We start from the raw sequence: 21722 nt of genomic DNA on the forward strand, positions 1-21722 counted from the left end.
AGCTGGTCAGGCATGACTAATCAATGACCACTCTTTTTCTTGCAGAGCTAAGCTAGCCTGGCAATCCCTTCAGTACAGTGCTTCCAGCCATGATGATTAACTCACTGAAGTTGACTACCCGCCCAACGCAGATGACACCTTGATGTCCTAAGATGCCACCATTTAGAATTTCCCCAATTTCACAACTTTATGTCTGTAAATTAATTAGAACAAAAGTCGTAGTTAAGCACAAAGGTACTTCCAACTACTCATGTGTGTATTTGTTTATGTCTACATGTCTATCTTTGTACACATCTGTATATGTGGACCTGTAAAGCATCTCTTGGTCCTAACACAAAATGAAGATCCCATGAGGGAAATAACGTGCATGGGCCACATGAACCTTTAAATCATGGATCTCAGCTGTTGATACTTTCTGACATTGTTTTACGGGTACCCATTCATTTCTTACCTGGAGAAATTTCAGCCTTTTTCTACATTTTCCCAAACTGTATAAAATTCCAAATTTTATATCTGATACCTCCACCCTAGGCCTCAGAGAATGAAACAGGAGAATTATGAGTTCAAGGCCAGTCTGGGCCACATGGTGACTCTGACACCAAGCTGGGCTATATAGTGAGGCCCTGCCCCAAATTAAAAATAAAGAAGAAGACAGGTCAGTACAGACAAAAACCTAAGGAAGAATGCATGCAGAGAGGCTGCAGACAGGTAAACCTGCTGTACTGATAACCACCACTGCCCTCTCCACATTGCCTTCAAGAGTGGACACGGTGTCGTGGGCTCATCCAGGCAGGACAGTTTTTAATATAGAGCTCTGGTCACAAAGGAACTCTGTCACGTCACATGGGTGTGGGAAAGTTTATGGGAAGAAATGAGTGGAAGCCTGCAACCCATCACTTCCCTAGATTCCCAGGATCGAAAGCTTTGGAGCCAGGAATGGAAATCCCAGTTGTTGCTGACCCCCTCGCTGGTTGCTGCTTTTAGCAGCTGGATCCGGACAGAGCAGACTCTGCTGGATGGGCCAGAACCCGACCGGGGAAGCTGTCAGTCTCTGGCTAGGAATGCTGGGTAAAGGAGGAGGTACCACACTGCACGTCTCATGGCTAAAAACCCCCTGACCTTAAATTATGACTCCGTTTACAGTATCGTCTTTTGTCAGGATCGAACGCCATTATGTTAAGATTTGGAAAAGAAAGCCAGGAACAGATCTCTTCGAGGATGCCTTCCCACCGGATAATTTTGAAAAAATAAAAAAAAAAACATCCATTCTTTTGGAGCCATAAAGCATGAGGAATATAAAGGCGATTCGTCTGCTCCTGTGTTCAACTCTATTTCTGCCTTCTATCAGCTGTATAAACTTCAGTTTCCCTTTCAGTAACATGGGAATGGTTTTTTTAAGTGAGGTGTGCATTTAACACACCATAAACTAGAACGGCCGAACATGGAGCCCACTCACCAGCGAGGCAAGGCTCCAAGACGCTGGTGAGCTGGGCAATGTGCTGCATATAAATTAGAGCCAGAACCTCTTTTAAGGATTGAAGACTTCCACTTTTCATTTCCGTTTCCTTTCCTCTCTTGATGGTTGAGATCATCTACCCAGTGCCTCCCTTCTTGTGCCAAGCTACGACGGCTTGCTCTAAGATTCTCCGTGGCTCCATGGTGACCCCCCATCCTTGTTGACACCCCTACATTGTGAGAGCCCAATTCCATCTGTCATTTGATGGATGCACAGCCATCCCTCAAGGGGTTAGTAAATGCCTCTTCTCTGAAGCGCCCTTCCCTTTGAAGCATAATGCAATGTTATAATTTGACTTTCAAGAACCACTCAGGATGGAAGGAATGACCAGACAGGCCGGCACATACACGTTCCCCCACTCCTTCCAGGCCGGCTCGACTATAAATAATATCAAAATGTGTCCTAGATCTAGCCACAAATCACCTAATGATTTTCCACTTCTAGGCTCTCAAGAGCCCATCTCTTAGAAAGCAAAGCTAATGTGTTTGTTTCTGCCCCCATCCCTTTGAATAATAGACAGAGGCTATTATACCTCCAAAGAATTTTTAAAAAATCATCTAATAACACAAATTAATCCAGGTAGACATCTCTGTTGCCCTCCCAACTCTTTCCTCACCGTCTGTAAGATCCTATAGGTTTGAGTCATAAAATGCAGCAAGTTTTAAGACTCCTAGCTCACCAGAAGGACAAGCTATTTAGAAATTAGGTCACATCTTAGGGCTTCTTGCCAGACTCTTGGACAGGAATAGGAAGATCATTGCCAGAGTATCTTTGAACACAAAGAACAATGAGAGATAATGTTCTGTCGGGAAATGCTGAACAGCTATATCCCTTGTGTGGGGGGGTCACTTGGAGTAAAAATTCCCTGACAAAAATAAGGGGCCTGAGTAGAATGCATCCAATGTCTGCCTTCTATGAAACAGATTATTTCTGTGTCGGGTTTGCTATTGTAATTTGTATTTCCTGTGCTTTGAGCTCTGCAGTACTGGTTGAAAGGTGTGGGGGTAAACAGATGAACTTCCGTTGTTTCAGCTCCTCCTCGGTTTGCCCACCCCTTCACCGCCCTGAGACACACACAAAGACAAGAATGACTGTTGGAAGAGTTCCATTCCTCTAGTTCACGCCTCGAGCCATTCTTACCCCTTTAAACATGACGTAATGTCATGGCGTAACTTTCAAAATCCACTCAGAAGGGGTGAAGACACAGGGCCAGGCATCCAGTCAGGACTTCGTGTCATCAAGTGGCCTTTGCAAGTGTAGCTCCCTGCTCTTATTAGGAAAAAGAGTAAGTTCAAAGTCCCACAGCATTTAGCAATTGGGACCTGTTGGCCTCAGTTCAGACCCAGAACCTGTTTATGATGGAGTTCCCAGGACAGATTTGCAAATCGTCAGCTGAAGCCCACGTGAAAGATGGATCCTGTAGAAACTTCATCCGCCTGCTGTTCTTTGAAGATGTGCAGTCTAAGGTTGTGTGGCCAGTTGACAACGGTTTTCGGATAAGAGAAAGAGACAAGGAGCCCACCGGACTCCCAGAAGTTGCAAACTGACAGTACTCTTCAGATGCAAGGGACAGAGCATCTGCTTCCGGGCACAGAGGTGCACTGTGGGCTCAGGCAGGCTTCTGCTTCCGGGCACATTGTGGGCTCAGGAAGACAAGTGTAATTTCCTCCTGCACATCTCAGTGAAACTCTGAAACTGTCTAGGGTTTCTTGTTATTTTTCATAAAAAACTGCTGCCAAAGCATTTCAAAACTCCGGTGCCTGGTTGTCTCTTAAAAGAATAAAGCTCCTTGGGGAACACAAAGTCCTATTTCAGGAGAGATCGATAGAAAATGTTAAACTGTCAGTGATAAATTATTTTATGTATTGATTTCCATGGCTTTTATGGCTGCTAGTAGCAACAGAGGAAAGGCTAATCACTCTGGAATGTACGTGCCCTTAGAGCATAGCCCCAGGGAGCAGGGAGCTCGCTGGTTAGTCGAAAGCATGTAATAGGGAGAGAAAGTTTCCTTCATTGTAATGGAATCCTCCATTTCAGCTCCTCGTTAGCATTTATAAGACAAACAATACCAGGAATGGAACATTTAGCAGCCATCTGCTTTGCATGCAGAATTGGACGGAATGATTCGCATGCAGAGTGCTACTTTAATCTTTTCTTTAGAATACTGCCAGAAGCATTGTTCAATGAAAAATCTCTCTTTAGTGCAGACACATGCCAGGCCACAGTTCTGCTGTCACAGTCCTTATGAGCAGTGCTGGCTGGGAAGTTCTGTTTTAGAGACAGCATATGCAGTGTTTGAAGAGACCGCCATGGGATGGAGAAAAGATGCAAGAGAATTCTGGAAGCATCTACTACCTGCATTCCTTAGTAGACTGGATTTGTTCCATTGCTGCATGCCCCCCCGCATTCAAGTTCCTCTCTGGAACCTTCTCTGAGCTCACACTATAGACTTCTCTATGGTCTCGTAGCAAGTCATGTGACCTTCCTGGACAACACGAACTTTCCACTTTACCTTCCTGATGTTTGTGACACTGCCCAGTTCTCTCCAGGGCTGCCCTGAGCGCTTCTTTGGAGGTGTACCTTGTCCATCCCCATAAGCCCCATCTGTCACGATGCTCAGCACACTGTGCAGTCCCTAAGTAGTCGTTGACTTGAGATCTCACTGGCGAGCCTCTCCTATCCCTGGCTGAGCAAAGACCAAAATCAGTACAGCAAAGCCAGGTCTGTGGGGAGAAGAGCGGGAATCCACCAGGGGTTAATTCTCAGTCAATCACGATTCAGTCAGTGTATACTTAGATGGAACTGCTGAAACTGCCAGGAAGCTTCAAGGAAAAAGTACAGAGGGCAAGTAAAAGACAAAAATACAAAGCAGGCAGGATTTTATCAAAGTTTTTTTCTTCCTGATACCATCTGTCTCCTCCTGTCTGGTTTCCTGTTTCCTTCTTTGCTCTTTCGCTCTGCCCTGCCTGTGTATCTAGTGCCGTTCTTACCACTATATGGCTGTAAGTAATCAGGAAATGGAGCTGAAGTCTGGGTTGTGGTAGGACTTCAAGGATGTCTGCTTCCCAGAGATGGATCACAAGGGCTGCCCTTAGGTTCTTAGAGAATGCATTTTAAACCTTAAATTTATTTAGTGTGCGTGCATCTGCAGGGTCAGAAGACAACACATACGATTGCTTCTCTCCACTGTGTGGGTCCTGGAGATCCGATTCAGGACCTCAGGCTTGGTAACCAGTTCCTTTACCCACTGAGCCACCTTGCTGGCCCCTAAGCTTTTAGAAACAGGAACGGGGGCGGGGAGGATTTTGAAATACGGTGATTATCAAGGACTTGAGAATAAGGGGGTCCAGATATCCCTACATTTGGACCCAGAAAACAAAGTGTGGCCCTGTGCCATCCCCCCATGCTACCCCTGTATGTGGAAAACAGGGGGATCACAAAGAGATGCTGACTGGAAGGTTAATTCTTTTCTCCTCTCGTAAGAGTTTCAGTGCTGCGATCTGGAAGTGGGAAGTAGAATGTGCTCTTTGAGAAACTACTGGAAGGGAGGCAGGAAGAAAGGAAAGGAAAGGGGAAAAGGGAGGCAGCCGATGTCTCTGGCTGAGTCCCAATGGCTAGATCTGTCAACCTGGCAACCCAGATCACCTGGGAGGAGGGCTTCCGGTGAGGGATTGTCTGCACCAGTTGGCCGGTGGATAGGACTGTGGGAATTGTCTTAATTAAGCTAACTGGTTTGGGAAGACCCAGCCCTCCGTGGCAGCCCCGCTCAGGAGGCTCTGACAGTGAAAGGGCCCCGAGCACACACGTTGGTGAGCAGGTCTGCATTCACTTCTCTGTCCTCGACTGTGGGTGTGCTGTGTCCAGCTGCTTCACACCCCTGCCACGCTCGCTTCCCCACATCGATGGACGGTAAGTTGCTCCTGAGTCGGGGTTTCTATTGCATGACTCAAAGCAACTTGGGGAGGAAAGGGATTATTTACTATATAACTCTCAGGTCATACTCTGTCACTGCTGGAAGTCAGGGCAGGAGCCCAATGCAGGAACCTGCAGGCAGGAACTAAAATAGACAATATGGAGGAGTGCTGTCTTATTCCTCATAGATTGATCAGTCCGCTTTCTTATTCCACTCAGGACCACCTGCCCATGGACATCACTGCCCCCCTCCTCTCTCTCTCTTCTCCCATGGTCCTGGCCCTCCCACACCAATCATTAATCAAGAAAATGGCCCCCAGGCTTGTCTACAGGCCGTCTGATAGGAGAATTTTCTCTCCTGAGGTTTCTCTTCCCAGAGAACTGTGTCAAGTTGACAAAACAACCTAGCCACCAGGACATTTCATCACCACAACAGAAATGAAGTAGGACACTGAGCTGGAGAAGGACAAGTGGCCTCAATCCCTCCACAGCCTACTGGTCTAGCAGGTCAGTTTGGAAAACAAAACTGAGTCTCTGCTGTGAGTCGTTCTGCAGACACTGCGAGTCACCTGTCACAGAGTCTCCTCCATTGTCAAAACATCTTCTAGAATCTTGAGGGAAACAGTATGAGAAGCCTAAACTAGTACAATGAATAATATTGCTTTCCTCCACATTAGATGAAAGTTCTGATAATATACAAATCAAAAAGCAAGAAGGCACAGACTGTCGGCGTCATGGTGGCTGCAAAGCAACAGATCTTGAGAGGGGGGAGCTGAAGTGGACAATCTAAGTGGTTCTTGTGGGCCTCCACATGAAAAACCTAAGTGCCTACCTGTGTGAGCAGGGCAAAGCCTGGAGACTCGGGTTATATTTGCATGCAGGGACTGGCAAAGCCTGAGCCAACAGGAGCCACACTATAGCTGGACTTCCTTATTTTCTTCCCTGTCTAGTTATGAAGACAATGATGATGGAAACTTTAATCTCACAGCAACTACAAGAGCAGCTTCCCCAGCTAAGTGCCTCGCGTTCCCCGGAGCAAAGAAGGAATGAAGGGAAAAGAGAAGCTCTCAGAGATGACAAATATTTAAGGGGATCTACTTTATGGGCAAATGGTGGGACTTCGTTCGGAGCCAAACCTGGTGACAATGTGGCACTTCCCCATCGGTGTTAGTTGTTAGTGAGGACACGGGAGGTATTTGAATGACTCTTGAAGAGATGTCAGCATTCCTGGGGTCTAATTCCTGCTTGTGAAGGCAGCGAATGGAACGCATTGGCTGCCTGCGCTCTGGTATCTGTGCTCGCATCTTTGGGTGACATTACAGTCGCACCCCATGTGTCAAGCGCTACATTGTATTATTGATCATCAGGCCTGCAGGGATACAAAAAGAGCTCGTTATCAAGGAAAATTTTAATCTATCCAGTTCTGAAAAGGAATGTCACAGTTCTGGCACAAAAATACTGAACCAATTTTTTTTTTTAAAAAAAAGGAGAACCAAAAAGAGATTATATTTCTTAAAAATCTGATCAGTATCTTACCCAAAGAAATAGGTTAAAATCATCAAAGGGGCATTCCAAAGGAAAAAAAAAACCAGAAAGACTGGTGAGGGGCTTGGCTAGTAAGAAAGACAGAGGACCCACTGAAGGGATCACAGCACAGTGCTTATGAGCCAGCTCCCCCATATATATATATATAGTTATCCACATGTGTGGCTGTCTACTGTCCACACCACACCTGTTCTTAAAGACTTCGGCTATCATCTTCAGATAGTGAACATCTTTAGAGACTCGAAGGGCAAGATGCGCATGCCCTCCCAAATCCATGAGCCTATATATCATATACAGTAGTTTTGGCAACAAGTAATGGAAAATAGATTCAAACTGGCTCACACAGGGATTGGCAAAGAGCAGCTTGTAGGTTGGCCACCTTTTCTACCGGAACACACCGACATGTTCCCTTCTGGCAAAAGAAAGAGTGGTTTTCCCCCTAGGTACGGAAGAGAAATTTTCAATCAGACTGTGCCAATTCAGAACACGTGTGTATCACTGGAGCAGAGTGCACTTTTGACCCACGTGGAAGCCTGGGTAAAGGTGGGTGGCTCGCACACAGCAAGCGATGGGAAATGCAGAGTGGACGGTAAGTACGTGGGTAACAGCTTCTAGCCGCTCCACCATCTCCCCTCCACCATCTCCCAATCTTTGCTTCTAGCTCTGGCTTTTCTCTCCTCTACCTGGTTTTACCTTTTCCAAAACCCAGTGGAAAATTCAACTGAAAGTCTCTCCAGGGGTATCAGGCTTCCTTCTCAAACTAATGCCTCATTTTCTCAGTCTGATTTTCAAGTTTTAGAGATAACTTTTGGTTATCCTAATCAAAGTTAGAATCACCCCTCAGACAGAAGTGGGGCCGTGTTCTAAGGAGTTCTCATTATACCTACAGGAGCAGATAGATTCTTCAAGAGAGAGAGAGATGGGCAGGTAAGCCCATAGGTATTGACTAAACAAATTTATTATGTCAGACCTAGGTCAACATTTCCATTCTGAGTAACTGATTGCACTAGGGCTATTTTTTGTTTGGGGAAATACAGACATTTAGACAAGATGTGCCTTCCCTATGAAACTCTAAAGGTAGGAATGTGGTTTGGCGTCCCTGCCCCTAAATACAGTATTAGTTAACCTTGACTCCATTGCCCAAGATGGCAGCGAGCACATACGCTGTTGTAGGCAGCAGCAGAAGGGAGGTGCTAAGAAGGGGCAAGAGGTACACACCGATTGTCATTAAGGAAAATTCCAGAAGATGACATATCCAAGTTGAGCAACCCGAATTCCCAAACTGGAAAGAGTTTGAACACTGAAATGACACCCCAGTTGGAAAATCCCACATCATGAAACATCATTTCAAGCTCCAAATTATTATAAATACTTTATAAAATTGCCTTAAGGCTAGGAGTATCTGAAAAATAATTCCATGTTTGAACTTGTGCCCCATTCACAAAACGTATCACAGTTTCAGGAGTGCAAGGGGGCTGGGGATGTTGTTCCACCAGTAGGCATCTTGCCTAGCACCTGTAATCCAGGAAATGGAGACGGAGGACCAGAAGTTCAAGGTCATCCCCAGCTATTTCATGAGTTCAAGAAAAGCGGAAAAAACAAACAGAAAAGCAAATATTTAAATAACCTGAAGTCCAGAGTCCTTCTGGTCCCAAGCACTTCAGACGAGAGAAACTCCACGTCTTGTCCTCTCAATCCCTTCCAAGGGAAACAGTCTCTTTCCTTTCCACGAACACCAATTTGCTCCGTTTAAAAAAAAAAAAAAGAATCCTAGTTTCTACCACTGCAGAGTAAGAAGACACACACTAACGGACCAGCAGTTGCTCTGTGCGTTCATTTGCAAACTGTGCAAGACTAAAACCATTTCTTTAAAAAAAATTTGTTTTATTTATTTATTTTTGTTTGGTTTTACATCCTAATCAAAGTTCCCCTCCCTCCCCTCTTCCCGGTTCCTCCCCCTCCACTCCTCGCCTCCAGTGGACATCAGTTAGCCTTGAGACTAAGCTCCTCCTGTTCTATTAAGACTGGGTGAGACAGAGGCAAGTGGATCTCTGTGAGTTCGAGACCAGCCTGGTCTACAAGGGCTAGTTCCAGAATAGGCCTCAAAGCTACAGAGAAACCTGTCTCGAAAAACCAAAATAAAAATAAAAGACTGGAGAGGCAGTCCTGTAGGAGGAATAGGTCCTCAAAACAGGCAACACAGTCAGACAGCTCCTGCTCTCGCTGTTAGGCGTCTCTCTGAAGACAAACTTATACAGTTGTATCACATATGTGGAGGGCCTAGGCCAGTCCCTCTTTAAGAGAGATACATAGATCTACTCATAGATCTAATCTACACAAGATCTCCTGAGTAAATTGGGAGCATGAGGACCTTGGGAGAGGGTTGAAGGGGAGGGGAGGGGCAGGGAGGGGAGCAGAGAAAAATGTAGAACTCAATAAAAATCAATTAAAAAATTTTTTATGATGTGAGTGTTTGGGGTTTTTTTTCTTTCATTTATGTGTATCACTGTTTTGTTCAAAGGTATGTCTATGCACCACTCGCAGGGCTGGTGCCCTCAGAAACCAGAATAGGGTGCTTGATCTCCTAGAACTGGAGTTCTGGACAGTTGTGAGCCTCCATGTGGCTGCTGGGATTTGAACCCCGGGTCCTCTAGAAGAATAGTGCTTTTATGCTGAGCCATCTCTTCAGAGTCAAAGCATTTCATTTTTATTTAGTTTATTTTATATTAACAAATAATTGTTCCTATCTCTAAAGTACAATAAGACATTCTGGTCTAGAATGATAGAAATGGTAGAAAAAGCCCATCGGGATAATTGATTTATTGTTATAGTTGGTTGTGGGATGTCTCCTGGAGGTTCATATGTTCAAGGCTTAGCCCTCAGTGCAGCAGAGGAAGTCACAGGATTCTGAGGGCTCTGGTAGGAGCAGACTAGTCCATTGATGGAGTCCTGATTTGACAGACTGTTGAAAAGTAATGGAAACTCAGCAGCTGGATCCAGCTGGAGGAAGGGAATCCTCTGGGGCGTGGCCTCAGAGGCTGTATCTTACCCAGGTCCCTTCTTTGGTCTGGTAGCATGCTACACCACATGCTCCCTGCTGCGATGTCCTACCCCGTCATAGGAAGCAAAGCCAAGAGACCACAAGTGGAAACCTAAAGCCAGGAGACAAAAGTTAGTTTTCCTGGGTATTTTTTCAGTGATAAACAGTGAGCCTGGTTCTCTCTCACCTACCAATTCTTTTTTTTTTTCCCTGTGTGATGAAGCTCTTTAAAATCTATTAGCATCTTTGAAGCAAACAATCCAGTGCAATTCTCTCTAACTCAGGAAGAAAAAGGGCAGTCGTTATTAAGAAATGTAAAGGAGAGTTTAGCAAAACCACTCAGATTTATGACCTTAGGTAGTAGTTGCTTTTTCGTTGCTGTGATCCAACCCTGTGACCAAGGCAGCTAAGGAAGAGAGCTTACTTTGGCTTATGGTTCCAGAGCGATAAGAATCCGTGAGCACACAGCAGAGGCAGGTGGCTCTGGCAGGAAGCCAGGAGCACACATTTTGAATCAAAAGAACAAACCAGAGACAGTGAACTGCAAATAGGGTGGGGCTTTAAACGCTCAAAGCCCCCCCCCAGCAAGGCCACACCTCCTAAACCTCCCCAAATAGTTACTGACTGGGAACAACGTGTTCGAACAGATGAATCTTTGACATTCCCATTCAAGCTGCCACACCCTGTAACTGAAATTTAAATACACAGTTACTGTTTTATTTATGTCATGCGGGATATCTGTTATAAAAGCAATGCTGACGTGCTAATGAGGAATGAGCCTCCTATGTCAAGTTGATGCCACTTAAGGAAAAATCTGCGTTATTCTGTAGGTGTCTCACTATAAAGGGAGATGGATACGCATTTCTTAAATTCTGCCTCAGACCTGGAAGCATCAAATGCAGGAAACCACCTTCTACTGGCTCCACTATCACAATGGTCCAGACTGACCAGGGTTATTTGCTATGGAAATAGCGTCCTAGCACCGTCTGCTACCATGAGAGCTTGTAACGATTCCATCCAAGACCTCTCAACTGATCACTGACAGCCTGCTCCTTCTCCGTGTGCTTCTTACAGAAAGGTGATGGATACAATCTCCTACCCTGAGGGATGCGCCAGTGGTTACTTATTAGATTTAGTAAACCAAACGAAGATCAGGTCTCATGCCTGTGAAGAAACAGAGGAGGGAAGGATTTTGTGTGTGTGTGTGTGTGTGTGTGTGTGTGACTGAAAAGTTCCAGCAAAATTAAACTTCACTGCGGAGGTTATGCCAGCCTTGTGAGCCAACACCCTTCCTGCAGTCAGGGAGCATGAGAGCAATTACGTCAAGTATTATCTGGCAACAAGAATAGAACATTATTCTGAGCAATAAAGTGTTATTCAAATTTGACCGAAGTACACAGATGCAGTAACATGGTAATTATTCTAAGAAAGAGTGTCTAATTTAGAAATTACCTAACCTTTGGTTTCTATTTTTGATGACATTTGTAATCTAAATGAGCAACCAACCTGCTTCTCCCAGGCTTTTACATCAAACTCAAAATCTGATTTGCAATTTTATTTTGAGCTCAACCTCCCTTTTATTAGCATTCAGTCAATATCTTAAAGGCAGAGACATTTTAGGCCCGGATGATTTGCAGACAAAGAATAGAGAAGTAAAGAAATCAGTTACATTGTTTCTAGCAAGGCAAAGCCGCAGCCACATTACCAGGAACTGTTCCTTTTTCTCTGTCGCGATGTCCCGTGAGAGGAAGTCACAGAGTGATTAATGTTTGCTCAGAGTTGAGACTTTGACCTCTCCCCAGGAACTAACAAAACAATCCGCAATTGATTGTACACAGTCAGCTTCCAATCCCCAGAAAAATCACTCATTAATTCATTAGTTTGGCAATAATTTTCCAAGCTCCTGTTTCTACTGAGCTCTATGCTTAGTTATGGGCACGTGAGGAAAGACCAGGAAGGACCCTCAATCCCAGAGACTTTACCTTTCAGTGATACTGTATCATTCTTGTTATAGGAACAATCTGCAAGTAAATGATTGAAAGAAATACGCACAAATGACCAGAAGAGTTGGATAGAATTATAGGTACTGAAACATCCCATAATGCTACTCTATTCCTATAGTAATTCTTTTAATTTAAAAAGTTGTTTAAAATACTAGTCTTATATTTCGATGACAAATTATTTCTTCAACTAGAGTTACGTTGGGAGGAAGCTTTATTATAAGCAATAAACAAAGAATCAGGGTGGCGCATGCCGGTATACCCAGCACCTAGGAGGTGGAAGCAGAAGGATCCTGAGTTTGAGGCCATCCTGGGCTACATAGAAGTCCTATGCCAGTCTACCTTATAAGATTCTGTCTCAAAAGGAAAAAAGGCCTTCTAAGAAATACATGTCAATTATTTTAATCATATTGCAGACAGATTCTATTTTCATGTGCATCACACAGTTACAGAAAAGTCACAGGAGGCCCCAGAAGGGGCATGCATGAGAAGGCCGGGCACTGGCTTCTCCAGAATGAAGAACAATGGGGTGAATAGCACCTCTAACCTCTCTGCCAATCACATCGTCATTTTCACACACTCATGAGTGTGTGATGGCCAACCTCACCAGAACATATTCTTGAGCAGTTTCAGAAAGGCTAATTTTTAGCATGTGTAGCTTTCCTCACAGTGCTGAGAATACTTCATGAAGTGTCCCCAAAGGGAAGTGTTGATCTAAACATGTAACATTTGTAGCTATCAGCACACCTGAACTCATGGTGGTCAATGGTTTCACCCAGAATCCCACCAAGTGAAACAGGTCATGTGACTTCAACAGCTGTCTAAATGCTACCAGTGCCTCCTACCAGGGACTTTTCCCTGGACACTGGCATAGAGCCAATACTGAGGCGCTTGATCATGAAATGCCACCCGGTCTATCCTCTAGCTAAGTCCCTTCAGTCCCTCCAGAGCAGAAATACCCTGGCCATTCGAGGATTTCAAAGGAGGTTACCAAAAGGGGAGGGGTATGGGGGGAAAGTGGGGCTCTTAGGGTCCTTCCACAGCAGCCCGCGAGCTGACCAGATTCTTGTAAATGCTTTTTATCTGTGAATATCTAAACCCATATGCTCATTTTTGTGACCAGGAAGCGAGAGATATACACCCCCTTTAAAGTTACTGAGTCAACACCGACAGACTTTCTTTATGCCTGTCATTCCCGTATTGGAGGTTTTGAACTCCATTCAAATGTATTTAGAGTTTCCATGACATGTGGCAAGCACTAATCTTGGTGTTTGGGATACATCCGTAAACAAGACAAAGATTCCTGTACTAACAGAGGTTGTGTGTGTGTGTGTGTGTGTGTGTGTGTGTGTGTGTGTGTGTGTGTAAGATAGAAAATAAACTATAAACACAGTAAGTCATTTCAACATATGCATACAAGACAAGGTGGGAAGTGAAATACGAGGCCAGGGTGAGGTCCTAGGAGTGCTGAGCACAGATGGGGAGAATGGTCCAGTTTTAAAGTGCAGGCAGCGCAGGCTCCACTGAGAAAGAGGTGAGGTGATGGGACAATAAGAAGAACATCCAGATTAAGGGCTCCCAGGTGTCTAAGGGAATTAGAGGGACAGGTAAGATTGTGGCTGGGGGAGAACAAGTGAACAGGGGACTAGCAAGAGTTGAGACCAAAGAGACAGTGGAACCAAGCGTCTGGGATGGGTCACCCTTTGCAAACACCCGTTTTTAACCCAATGAAATGGGACAGCACTGTGAGGTCTTGCACTTACATTTGACTTACATTTTTTTTTTTTTGGTTTTTTTCGAGACAGGGTCTCTCTGTGGTTTTGGAGCCTGTCCTGGAACTAGCTCTTGTAGACCAGGCTGGTCTCGAACTCACAGAGATCCGCCTGCCTCTGCCTCCCGAGTGCTGGGATTAAAGGCATGCGCCACCACCGCCTGGCTTTGACTTAGGTTTTTGAAACATTACATTGCCTCAGAGTAGTCAGCTAGGAACAGGCAGCCTTGTTGGGAAGCTACTGCCATCATCCAAGAGAGAAGTACTGCATCTCGAGAGAAAGCAGAAGTGCTTAAAATTAGTTGGGCATGGATATCAAAAGATTTGGGGAAAGGAAGAGGCATACAGGAGGACTCCAAGGTTTGGGTGAAGTGACTACCCACTGAGCTGATATAGGCTGCGAGTGGAACATTCTTCAAGAGAAAAGATGAAATCCAGGTCTGGACTTAAGTTTGGGATATCCATTCTGCAATGGTAAAGGTGTGAGGTTTAGGAGACAGTCAAAGTTGGAGACGTGTGTTTAATGGATGCTGTATGATAGTCAAGGCCGTAGACCATGGAGGTCACCGACGGGTGGGGAAAGCCCAGAAGGCCAAACCCCAGGACCCTTCACCGTTGTGAAGCCAGGGAGAAGAGGTAGACTAGCAAAGGGGTCTGAACAGGGAGCCGAGAACACAATGACAGTGGTGAGGGTGACGGTGGGGGGTAGGGGTGGTGTCCTGAAAGCCATAGGAAGAAGCTGCTGAGGACTCAACAGCTGGGCTGTCTGCTACCAGCACATGTCCCTATGATGTGGCATGAGAGGGGTCCAAGGACTTCAAAAAGGCCAATCTCAGTAGTGTGGGTGAAACACCCCTTTAGGAAAAAAAGAATTAAGAGGTGAGAACAAGAGAGAAAGTAGAGACAGTGAATGCAGATTCAATTTTAGGGCAATGTTACTTTTAAAAAAACACCAAAAAAGGGGCACTATAGCTAATTGCATTTTTCTTAGATGTTTTCTTTGGGTATTAATGTGAAAAATTAATAATTGACAAATGAATGCATTGCTTTTTCAGGAAGGCAAACATGCCTAACGCCTAATAAATGTCTACAAAATACTGTGAAAACGGTAGAAAATTAATTTACTATTGAATGATCACAACTGTGAATATTCTTCTGCAGAAGACAGTTCAGAAATTATAAAATCAGCTCTGTGACTAAAGATAACTTAGGCAGAATGAGGCCTCTTAAACAGAGAGGTGTCTTGGCTTTGCTGCTTCGATCCCTCTCAAATGCTACCATTTTTCTAAGAAGGCATTTCGGAGTAAAGGAGAAGCCAGGTGCCTGTTGCCACTCCCCAACACCATGTACCACCTACAGCTGAGGTCTGGGATCCAAGACTCAAGAGCAAAGCAAATGAGTCAGTGTGTAGACGATGGGAAGGGAGGGGGAGGGGAGGAGAGCAACTGCTTCTTAGATGCCCGGGCTAATTCTGTGAGTAATTTCTTCTATGACTCTGGCGTCTTGCTCTAATAACTTCCAGCCCAAGAGTACATGTGTCTTTTTTCACTTTTAAAGCTTAATTTATTTGGGAGGGGGTGGAGGCATTAGCAAGGTTTTGCTACTGGGTTGTTCGCCACAGCCATCAAAGACGCGCCTGATATCTAAGTCACAGCCAACGTTTAATCTGAAAATACCTTTGAGAAAGGGTAATACTGAGGGCTGAGTCTGCAACCAGAGGTAAAATCTCTGAGTAAAAGGGATATGGTTGCAGGGATCCTACCTCTCCTATGTGAGCAGTTTCATTGTGTAAGAATAAAATTTGAATCGTATTTAATACACTACAGAGAAGAAATTTGGCTGATGCATTTTAAATCTACTCCGAATGCTTGTTTTCAGAATTGTGGTCATCAGAAGCTAAAGCTCCTGTGAGGAAAATTCACTGCTTGGCTAGCAACTGTCCAGGTGCCTTGCATTTCATCCCACCACGGATCACTGGGACTGCAATGGCGGTAGTGACCTGGGAGGGACAGTGAAGATGTGACCCCCCCTCCCAGGTCCACGGGAGTGCTGGAGCTGGTGACCTTCATGGAAAAGGGTCTGGAAGGATGAAACATCAGGACATAGGGCTGTGGTGACAAAGGGCGGTCCACGGTGCCACCATGTGCAGACCTGCTGACCTTCCAGGCAGAAAAGTTCGAAGACCAGCCAGCCCCAGCCAGTCATGACTAGATGGACACAGGAACATGGAGCATTTTTCAATAATCAAGCAGATAAAACAATAATAATAATCTTTACCATGGCTGCCCGGGGACTGCTTAAAAGAAGAAAATGCTTAGATTGATTTTTTTCTTGTAAGCACTACAAAAGCATGAAAACATCAAGAGTTGCATTAGGCTCGAATAATACAATAATCTTCCACTAAACAATTGATTCTTACATGTTAGTTCACAGAAACAGACACGGAGGTAAGCCATGATGCATTCTGGGCCACCGGTAGCCTGAAGGTTTCACATGTGAAGAGCTTGTTTTACAGTATAGATCTCTCTTGTATTCAGCCAGCACCCTTGGAGGTTCGCAGTGCTCTTGGTACCCAACAACAGGCTGGCAGATAGTCCTAATCTGCTGGTCATCCTGTTTGTTGCCCACTTCCCACACACCATGAGGCCCAGCATATACCGGGAAAACCACCACACCATTTTACATAGCCCATTAAGTAAACCATGATATAATTTTTAATTTAAAGAGAGAAACACCCTTGAGGGTTATTTGGTCTGGTTTGGTGGTAGTATTCAATTTTGAAACGGAGTCAACTATGGAGGCACAGGTGTGCAGTTTCTTCCTGTGAGAGGTGGAGGCAGGAGAATCAAGGTTAGAGGGTGGCTGGAATTACATAAGACCCTCCTCAACAAACAACAAGGCTTGACATTAATATTCTGATCTGTAGATGGTTGAAATTAGAACCTCGGCAGCTTCTGTCAGATGTGCCAGTCTGGACACCAAGACAGAGCCAGGCTATTCTTGAGATTCTGGAATATTCCATCTTTCAGTCTGGACACCACATGGTTCAGGAAAGGCTCTTGCCATTCTGTGAACGGTAAACAGAGGCCCCACTCAGCCCCATTTGATTGTCCTCTAAACTGTGGTCCCTTGGTCATCTGCGGATTTTGAGAATAATGTGTATCATCGTCTGGGAGGGGACACTAATGATGAATTTGTGGCTGCTTACTTAGAAGAATTGTGGGGGGCTAGATTTGGTCTGAAAGGACTTGTTTTGTAGTTGTGCTTTCTGGAACAGAACAGGTCGGAAGCCTAACCCTGGCACTGGTTACTCAGCCTCCTGAAGTTGGAGAACCTGCTGAGAAGTCCTGGCAAGAGTGAAGACAGTCTCATTGTAGCCCAGGGTGGCCTTGAACTCAGAGAGATCCGTCTGCCTCTGTGTCCCGAGTGCTGGGAGACACCGCTGCCTGGTCTCTATGACAACTAGTGTGGCTAGCTCTGGATTCTGATCTTCAGGCAAGCTTTATTTGATAAAGCACAGATTTCTTTAGAGGTTTCACTTTTTAAAATACTTTTTATTTATTTTTATTTTTAATTAAGTATATGCTTTTGTGGGTATGTGCATATATGTGCAGGTTGTGAAAGCCAGGGTCTCCATTTGCCCCCGGAGCTGCAGTTGCAGTCGGATGTGCAGGTAGATGCCCTCCGTAGATGCTGGCAACCAAACTCCAATCCCCTACAAGGGCATCCACTCCCTGTCACTCAGCCATCCCTCCAACTTCTAGTGGTTTCTTTGAACACAGACATATCTATTCATCCTAAATCAGGAGAGAAAAATCTAACGAAATTATACTTTATGTGGCTCATGATGACAAGGGACATTCCAGATACATCTTCAGTACTGTCCGCCCAAAGCTCTCAGCAAGATTGAGGGGACTGGTTTACAAATTCAATGTCACCGTGGCCTAGGGGTGGGAGTAGGGAGGGGGCGTGCGTCCCTGTATTATAAGCACAGCTCAAGTTGTCTGTCCCTTTGATAGCTTTCTAGTTCCCAGAGAGCGGAGGCCGCTGGGAATCAGGAAGTAGTGGTGTGCCAAAGAGAAAACCCCCGGATGGAGATCAGCAGTAAATCTCTCCAGGCAACACTGTGGTCAGAAGGCGGGAAATTCCTCCACCTGCCCTCACCAACCGTCCCTCAAGAAAGGTTAGAGACGGTTAGTTTGGGAAATCCCCTCAGAGACAGCAAAAAGGAGATGGAAAATCTGCTGGCGAAGAGAATCTGGATGGAGACGCCAATTAGCAGCTGCTCCAGGCAACGCTGCTCAGCCCCGCCTCCCGCCTCCATCCGGATCCCCTCGGGTACCCCGGGGAATTAATGCCTGGGTCTCCTGGTCCCTGGCCTGAGCCGCTAACCCAGATTCACTTCCTGCTAGGCCCTCCCGTGACCCCCGTCCCCCCACCCCCCACCCCCCCACCCGCGCTCCAGTGGGACCTGTGAGTCTCCCTCACTGTCGAGCTCAGCAAGCTCATCCGGTTTTACAGGGTTCTAATCTAAATGTGACTTTGGGGTCACATTCTTAACTGCAGTTATGCAGAGAGGAGTCCTTCCCACGGGGAAGAACACACACACACACACACACACACACACACAGAGACAGAGACAGACAGAGAGACACACACACACATATATACAGAGAGAGAGAGACAGACAAGAGAGAGAGAGACAGAGAGAGAGAGACAGAGACAGACAGAGAGACACAGAGAGAGAGACAGAGACAGACAAGAGAGAGAGAGACAGAGAGAGAGAGAGAGAGAGAGAGAGAGAGAGAGAGAGAGAGAGAGAGAGAGAGAGAGGACTTAGAATGGAATATCTACAGATGAGTTAACACAGAGAAAGAGAATAAATGCTTTCGGGGAAGGATCCTGGCTAGAAATTGCTTTCCAACCCCTGATCTATACAGGCAAGACAGACAGACACACACAGGTCAGGACCGCCGCCAGGGCTCATAAATCGTGCCCATTTCGGCAGGACTCCTATTTGAAGTCTGTTGTGTGTGGAGGATGAAGGTCGGGCGGGGGTGGGAGTGGGGAAGTGGGGGTTGGGAGAGAGAGGTGTGAGACAGGGTCTTGCTACAAATCCCAGGCTGGCCTCCAATTCATGCCTGTCCTCCCACCTCAGGCTCCTGGGTACTTCCAGGACGCTGGAATTACAGCTTAGCCCCACCGGAACTAGCTGGTTTTCTTTTACATGTGACTTTAATGATTGTTTCAGCAAGATGACAAAAAAAATTAGATTTTAGTAGAAGAGGATTTAAAACTGATTCCGTTATGACAATTTAAACTTATCTTCCTATATCCTTACCCAAATGGGTCTCAAAATGTGAGGGTGTCGTAAGGCAGGAAGTACTGTGGGTCTAAAATCCTTTAAGAAACTGTGGTCTATTCGAGCACACGTGCCTTTTTATGTAGTCAGACCTGACCATTCTGTGATTGGTGATGAAGGATCCAATTGTCAAATAGTTTCCCACGCCTCTAAAACACCCTGGGAAAACCACTACTTCAATGTGTTCAGACAAACTTGGTTCTTGCTCTTCTTAATTTCTGAATTTCTCTTAGGATTGATTTTCCAAACATTGAAGCGATCCTCAGATACCTAATGGCTCTGATTAGAAAAGGCTAGAAGCCTCTAGCTTGCATCTTCCTCATGATTAGAATAGTCTTTAAAGTCAGCTGCTCTTTGCAAAGAATTATGATGGTGAGGCCTTAGCTCTTGTCCAGGACTACCACCCCTGAACATTCTAGAAAGTCAGTATAGCCTCAAGAGGATCTTATTTCTGTTCTTACCTGGACATCTATGACATCTTCAGTTCTAAGTTTCCACCAAGGCCAAGTATATTTCTGATTTCAAGGTAAGTTTTTTTCACTTGCTTTCAGCAGTCCTGTAGTTATGAATGTGAAATTAATTAAATATCACAGAGAGAAAAAAGTCTTTGTACAGGGACAGATGCAACACGGATTGGTTGAGGCAGATTCCAACACGGATCTGGGAGTAATAAATAAATTAATAATAAAAAGAAAGCACAGGGCAGTTCAGATGGAAGCAAGCTTTTGCCTTTGCCCTGGGAAGTTTATAGTGTTTTAAACAATTGTAAACATGTCAGTGTACGTGGATACTGTTCCCATAGCAGCGTGGCAACAGTTAGGAGTTTCTCAAAACATACCCAAAAGGAAACTAAAAATAGCTCGCCTTCCATATCAAAATATGTACGCATACATATTCAGGCAGTGTGCACAAAAATGATATGTAATTAGAAGGTCGCAGACACCAGACTTTCACAAGGCATGCCATAGTTAACAAAAAAAGAAAAGGGGGAAAAAAGGAGTCTTCATCTCAGTGGGCTGAGGAGCTATTGGCAAGTGATGGCTGCCAGGGAAGGGAAAGTTGGTTTTATTCAAATGCAGCCCTACGTGGGTGCTCCAGTGGATGGCCCTACACCCCTGTGCATGCCGGCACTACAGAGAAAGGGCCAAAACAGGAGTGTGTGACCCTGGGAAGGAAAAGTGCTAAGGCTATGGGGGCTGACGGGGGCCGGGATTTGGTCCGAGTGATGAACCTCTCAAACAATGGCTTTTTCAGAGAAAGCTACTAGTCCGGTTCTTTTAGAAGTGGGGTAGTGAGTAGGGCGTGATGGTTCGGACCAGTGACCCCAGTGCTTGGGAGGCAATGACTGGTGCAAGTTCAAGGCCATCGTGGCCTTCAGAGTGAAACTTGTCTAACAAAACAAAACAGAAAAACAAAACAGAGGCTGGAAAGATGGCTCAGCAGTGAAGATTACAGGATGCTCTCCTGGAGGACCTGAGTTCAGTTCCCAGCACCCATGTCAGCTCACAACCACCTATAACTCTAGGAGTTTCCATTGCCTTTGACTTCTGAAGGCACCAGCGCTCACAAATACAACCCACACACAGACACACACACACACATAATTATAAATAATAAAAATTTAATTAAAAAGAAAAAGCAACGGGAGGCTAGTGATAAAGCTTTGTTGGCAGAGTGCTTGACCGACAGACACAAGGTCCTAGGTTCTAGCTCCTGCACCACAGAAAGTGGGATGTGGCCACACACAAGGTCATCCTCAGCACAGGGAGTTCCAGGCCAGCTCAGACTATGTGAGACCTGGGCTCAAAACAAAGCAAAACAAAAGCATAGGGTAGAGACCAAGTAATCGAAGAGAAAAGGGTGGAGCATGGCTAGAAGTTAAGACTAGAGGCTCTCTTTTCCCCTCTCTGTTCCATTTTTTATTCTTTGATAATTTTATACAGGTGCATAATGGATCTTGATCACCACCCATTCACGGCTCTCTCAGCCCAGCCTACTTCCTGTTAAAACCCTTCTTCCCAGTGTATCTCCCTCCTATCTTCATGTCTATCATTTATTTATTTATTTATTGGAGGCAAGATCCCTGACTGTCCTGGAACATGCTATATAGACCAGGCTGGCCTGGAAGTCACAGAGATCCACCTGCCTCTCCTTCCCAGAGTGCTGGGATGAAAGGCATGCACCACTGGGCCCAACTCCTGTCTTGTTTTGGGATCCACTGATTTAGGGTTGCCTGCCAAAGCATAGATGGAGCATTACTGACTGGAGCACGGGCAACTTCTTGGTGACTGTGCCACTGAAGAAAATGACTGACTCCCCAAAGCAGCCAAAAGGTGCCAAGTCTCCACAATAGGGATGGGGCCTCATGAGCCCCTCTCCCATCCTTGATGAAATACTGATGGCCAAAATGGAACGCCAAGGCAACTTCAAGTCCTAATTTCCTTCCCTGTTCACCTTTCTCCTCTTTATGGCAGTATGAGGTTTGAACGCAGGACATCACATGTGCTAGGCAAGGGCTGGACCACTGTGCTGCCTAGAGACTTGTGGCATCAAGGACATCAGCCATGGCTTTGGCT

At 45.4% G+C, this 21722-nt stretch overlaps 1 long non-coding RNA gene across 2 annotated transcripts; it reads right to left on the reverse strand.

Annotated features, from left to right (window-relative positions):
- Positions 1-6592: 6592 nt before the first annotated feature.
- LOC142832820 (uncharacterized) lies at positions 6593-19705 on the reverse strand. 2 transcript variants are annotated; one of them, XR_012907281.1, is made up of 3 exons: positions 19608-19705; positions 10635-10702; positions 6593-6797 (listed from the first exon to the last, which is right to left on the reverse strand). It is a non-coding gene; the product is annotated as an uncharacterized LOC142832820 (long non-coding RNA). The 2 variants fall into 2 exon arrangements; XR_012907280.1 differs by lacking the exon at positions 19608-19705 and adding an exon at positions 11683-11735.
- Positions 19706-21722: the final 2017 nt, after the last annotated feature.

Source organism: Microtus pennsylvanicus, chromosome 12 (genome assembly GCF_037038515.1).
Source record: "Microtus pennsylvanicus isolate mMicPen1 chromosome 12, mMicPen1.hap1, whole genome shotgun sequence".
In the NCBI taxonomy this organism is placed as follows: domain Eukaryota; kingdom Metazoa; phylum Chordata; class Mammalia; order Rodentia; family Cricetidae; genus Microtus; species Microtus pennsylvanicus.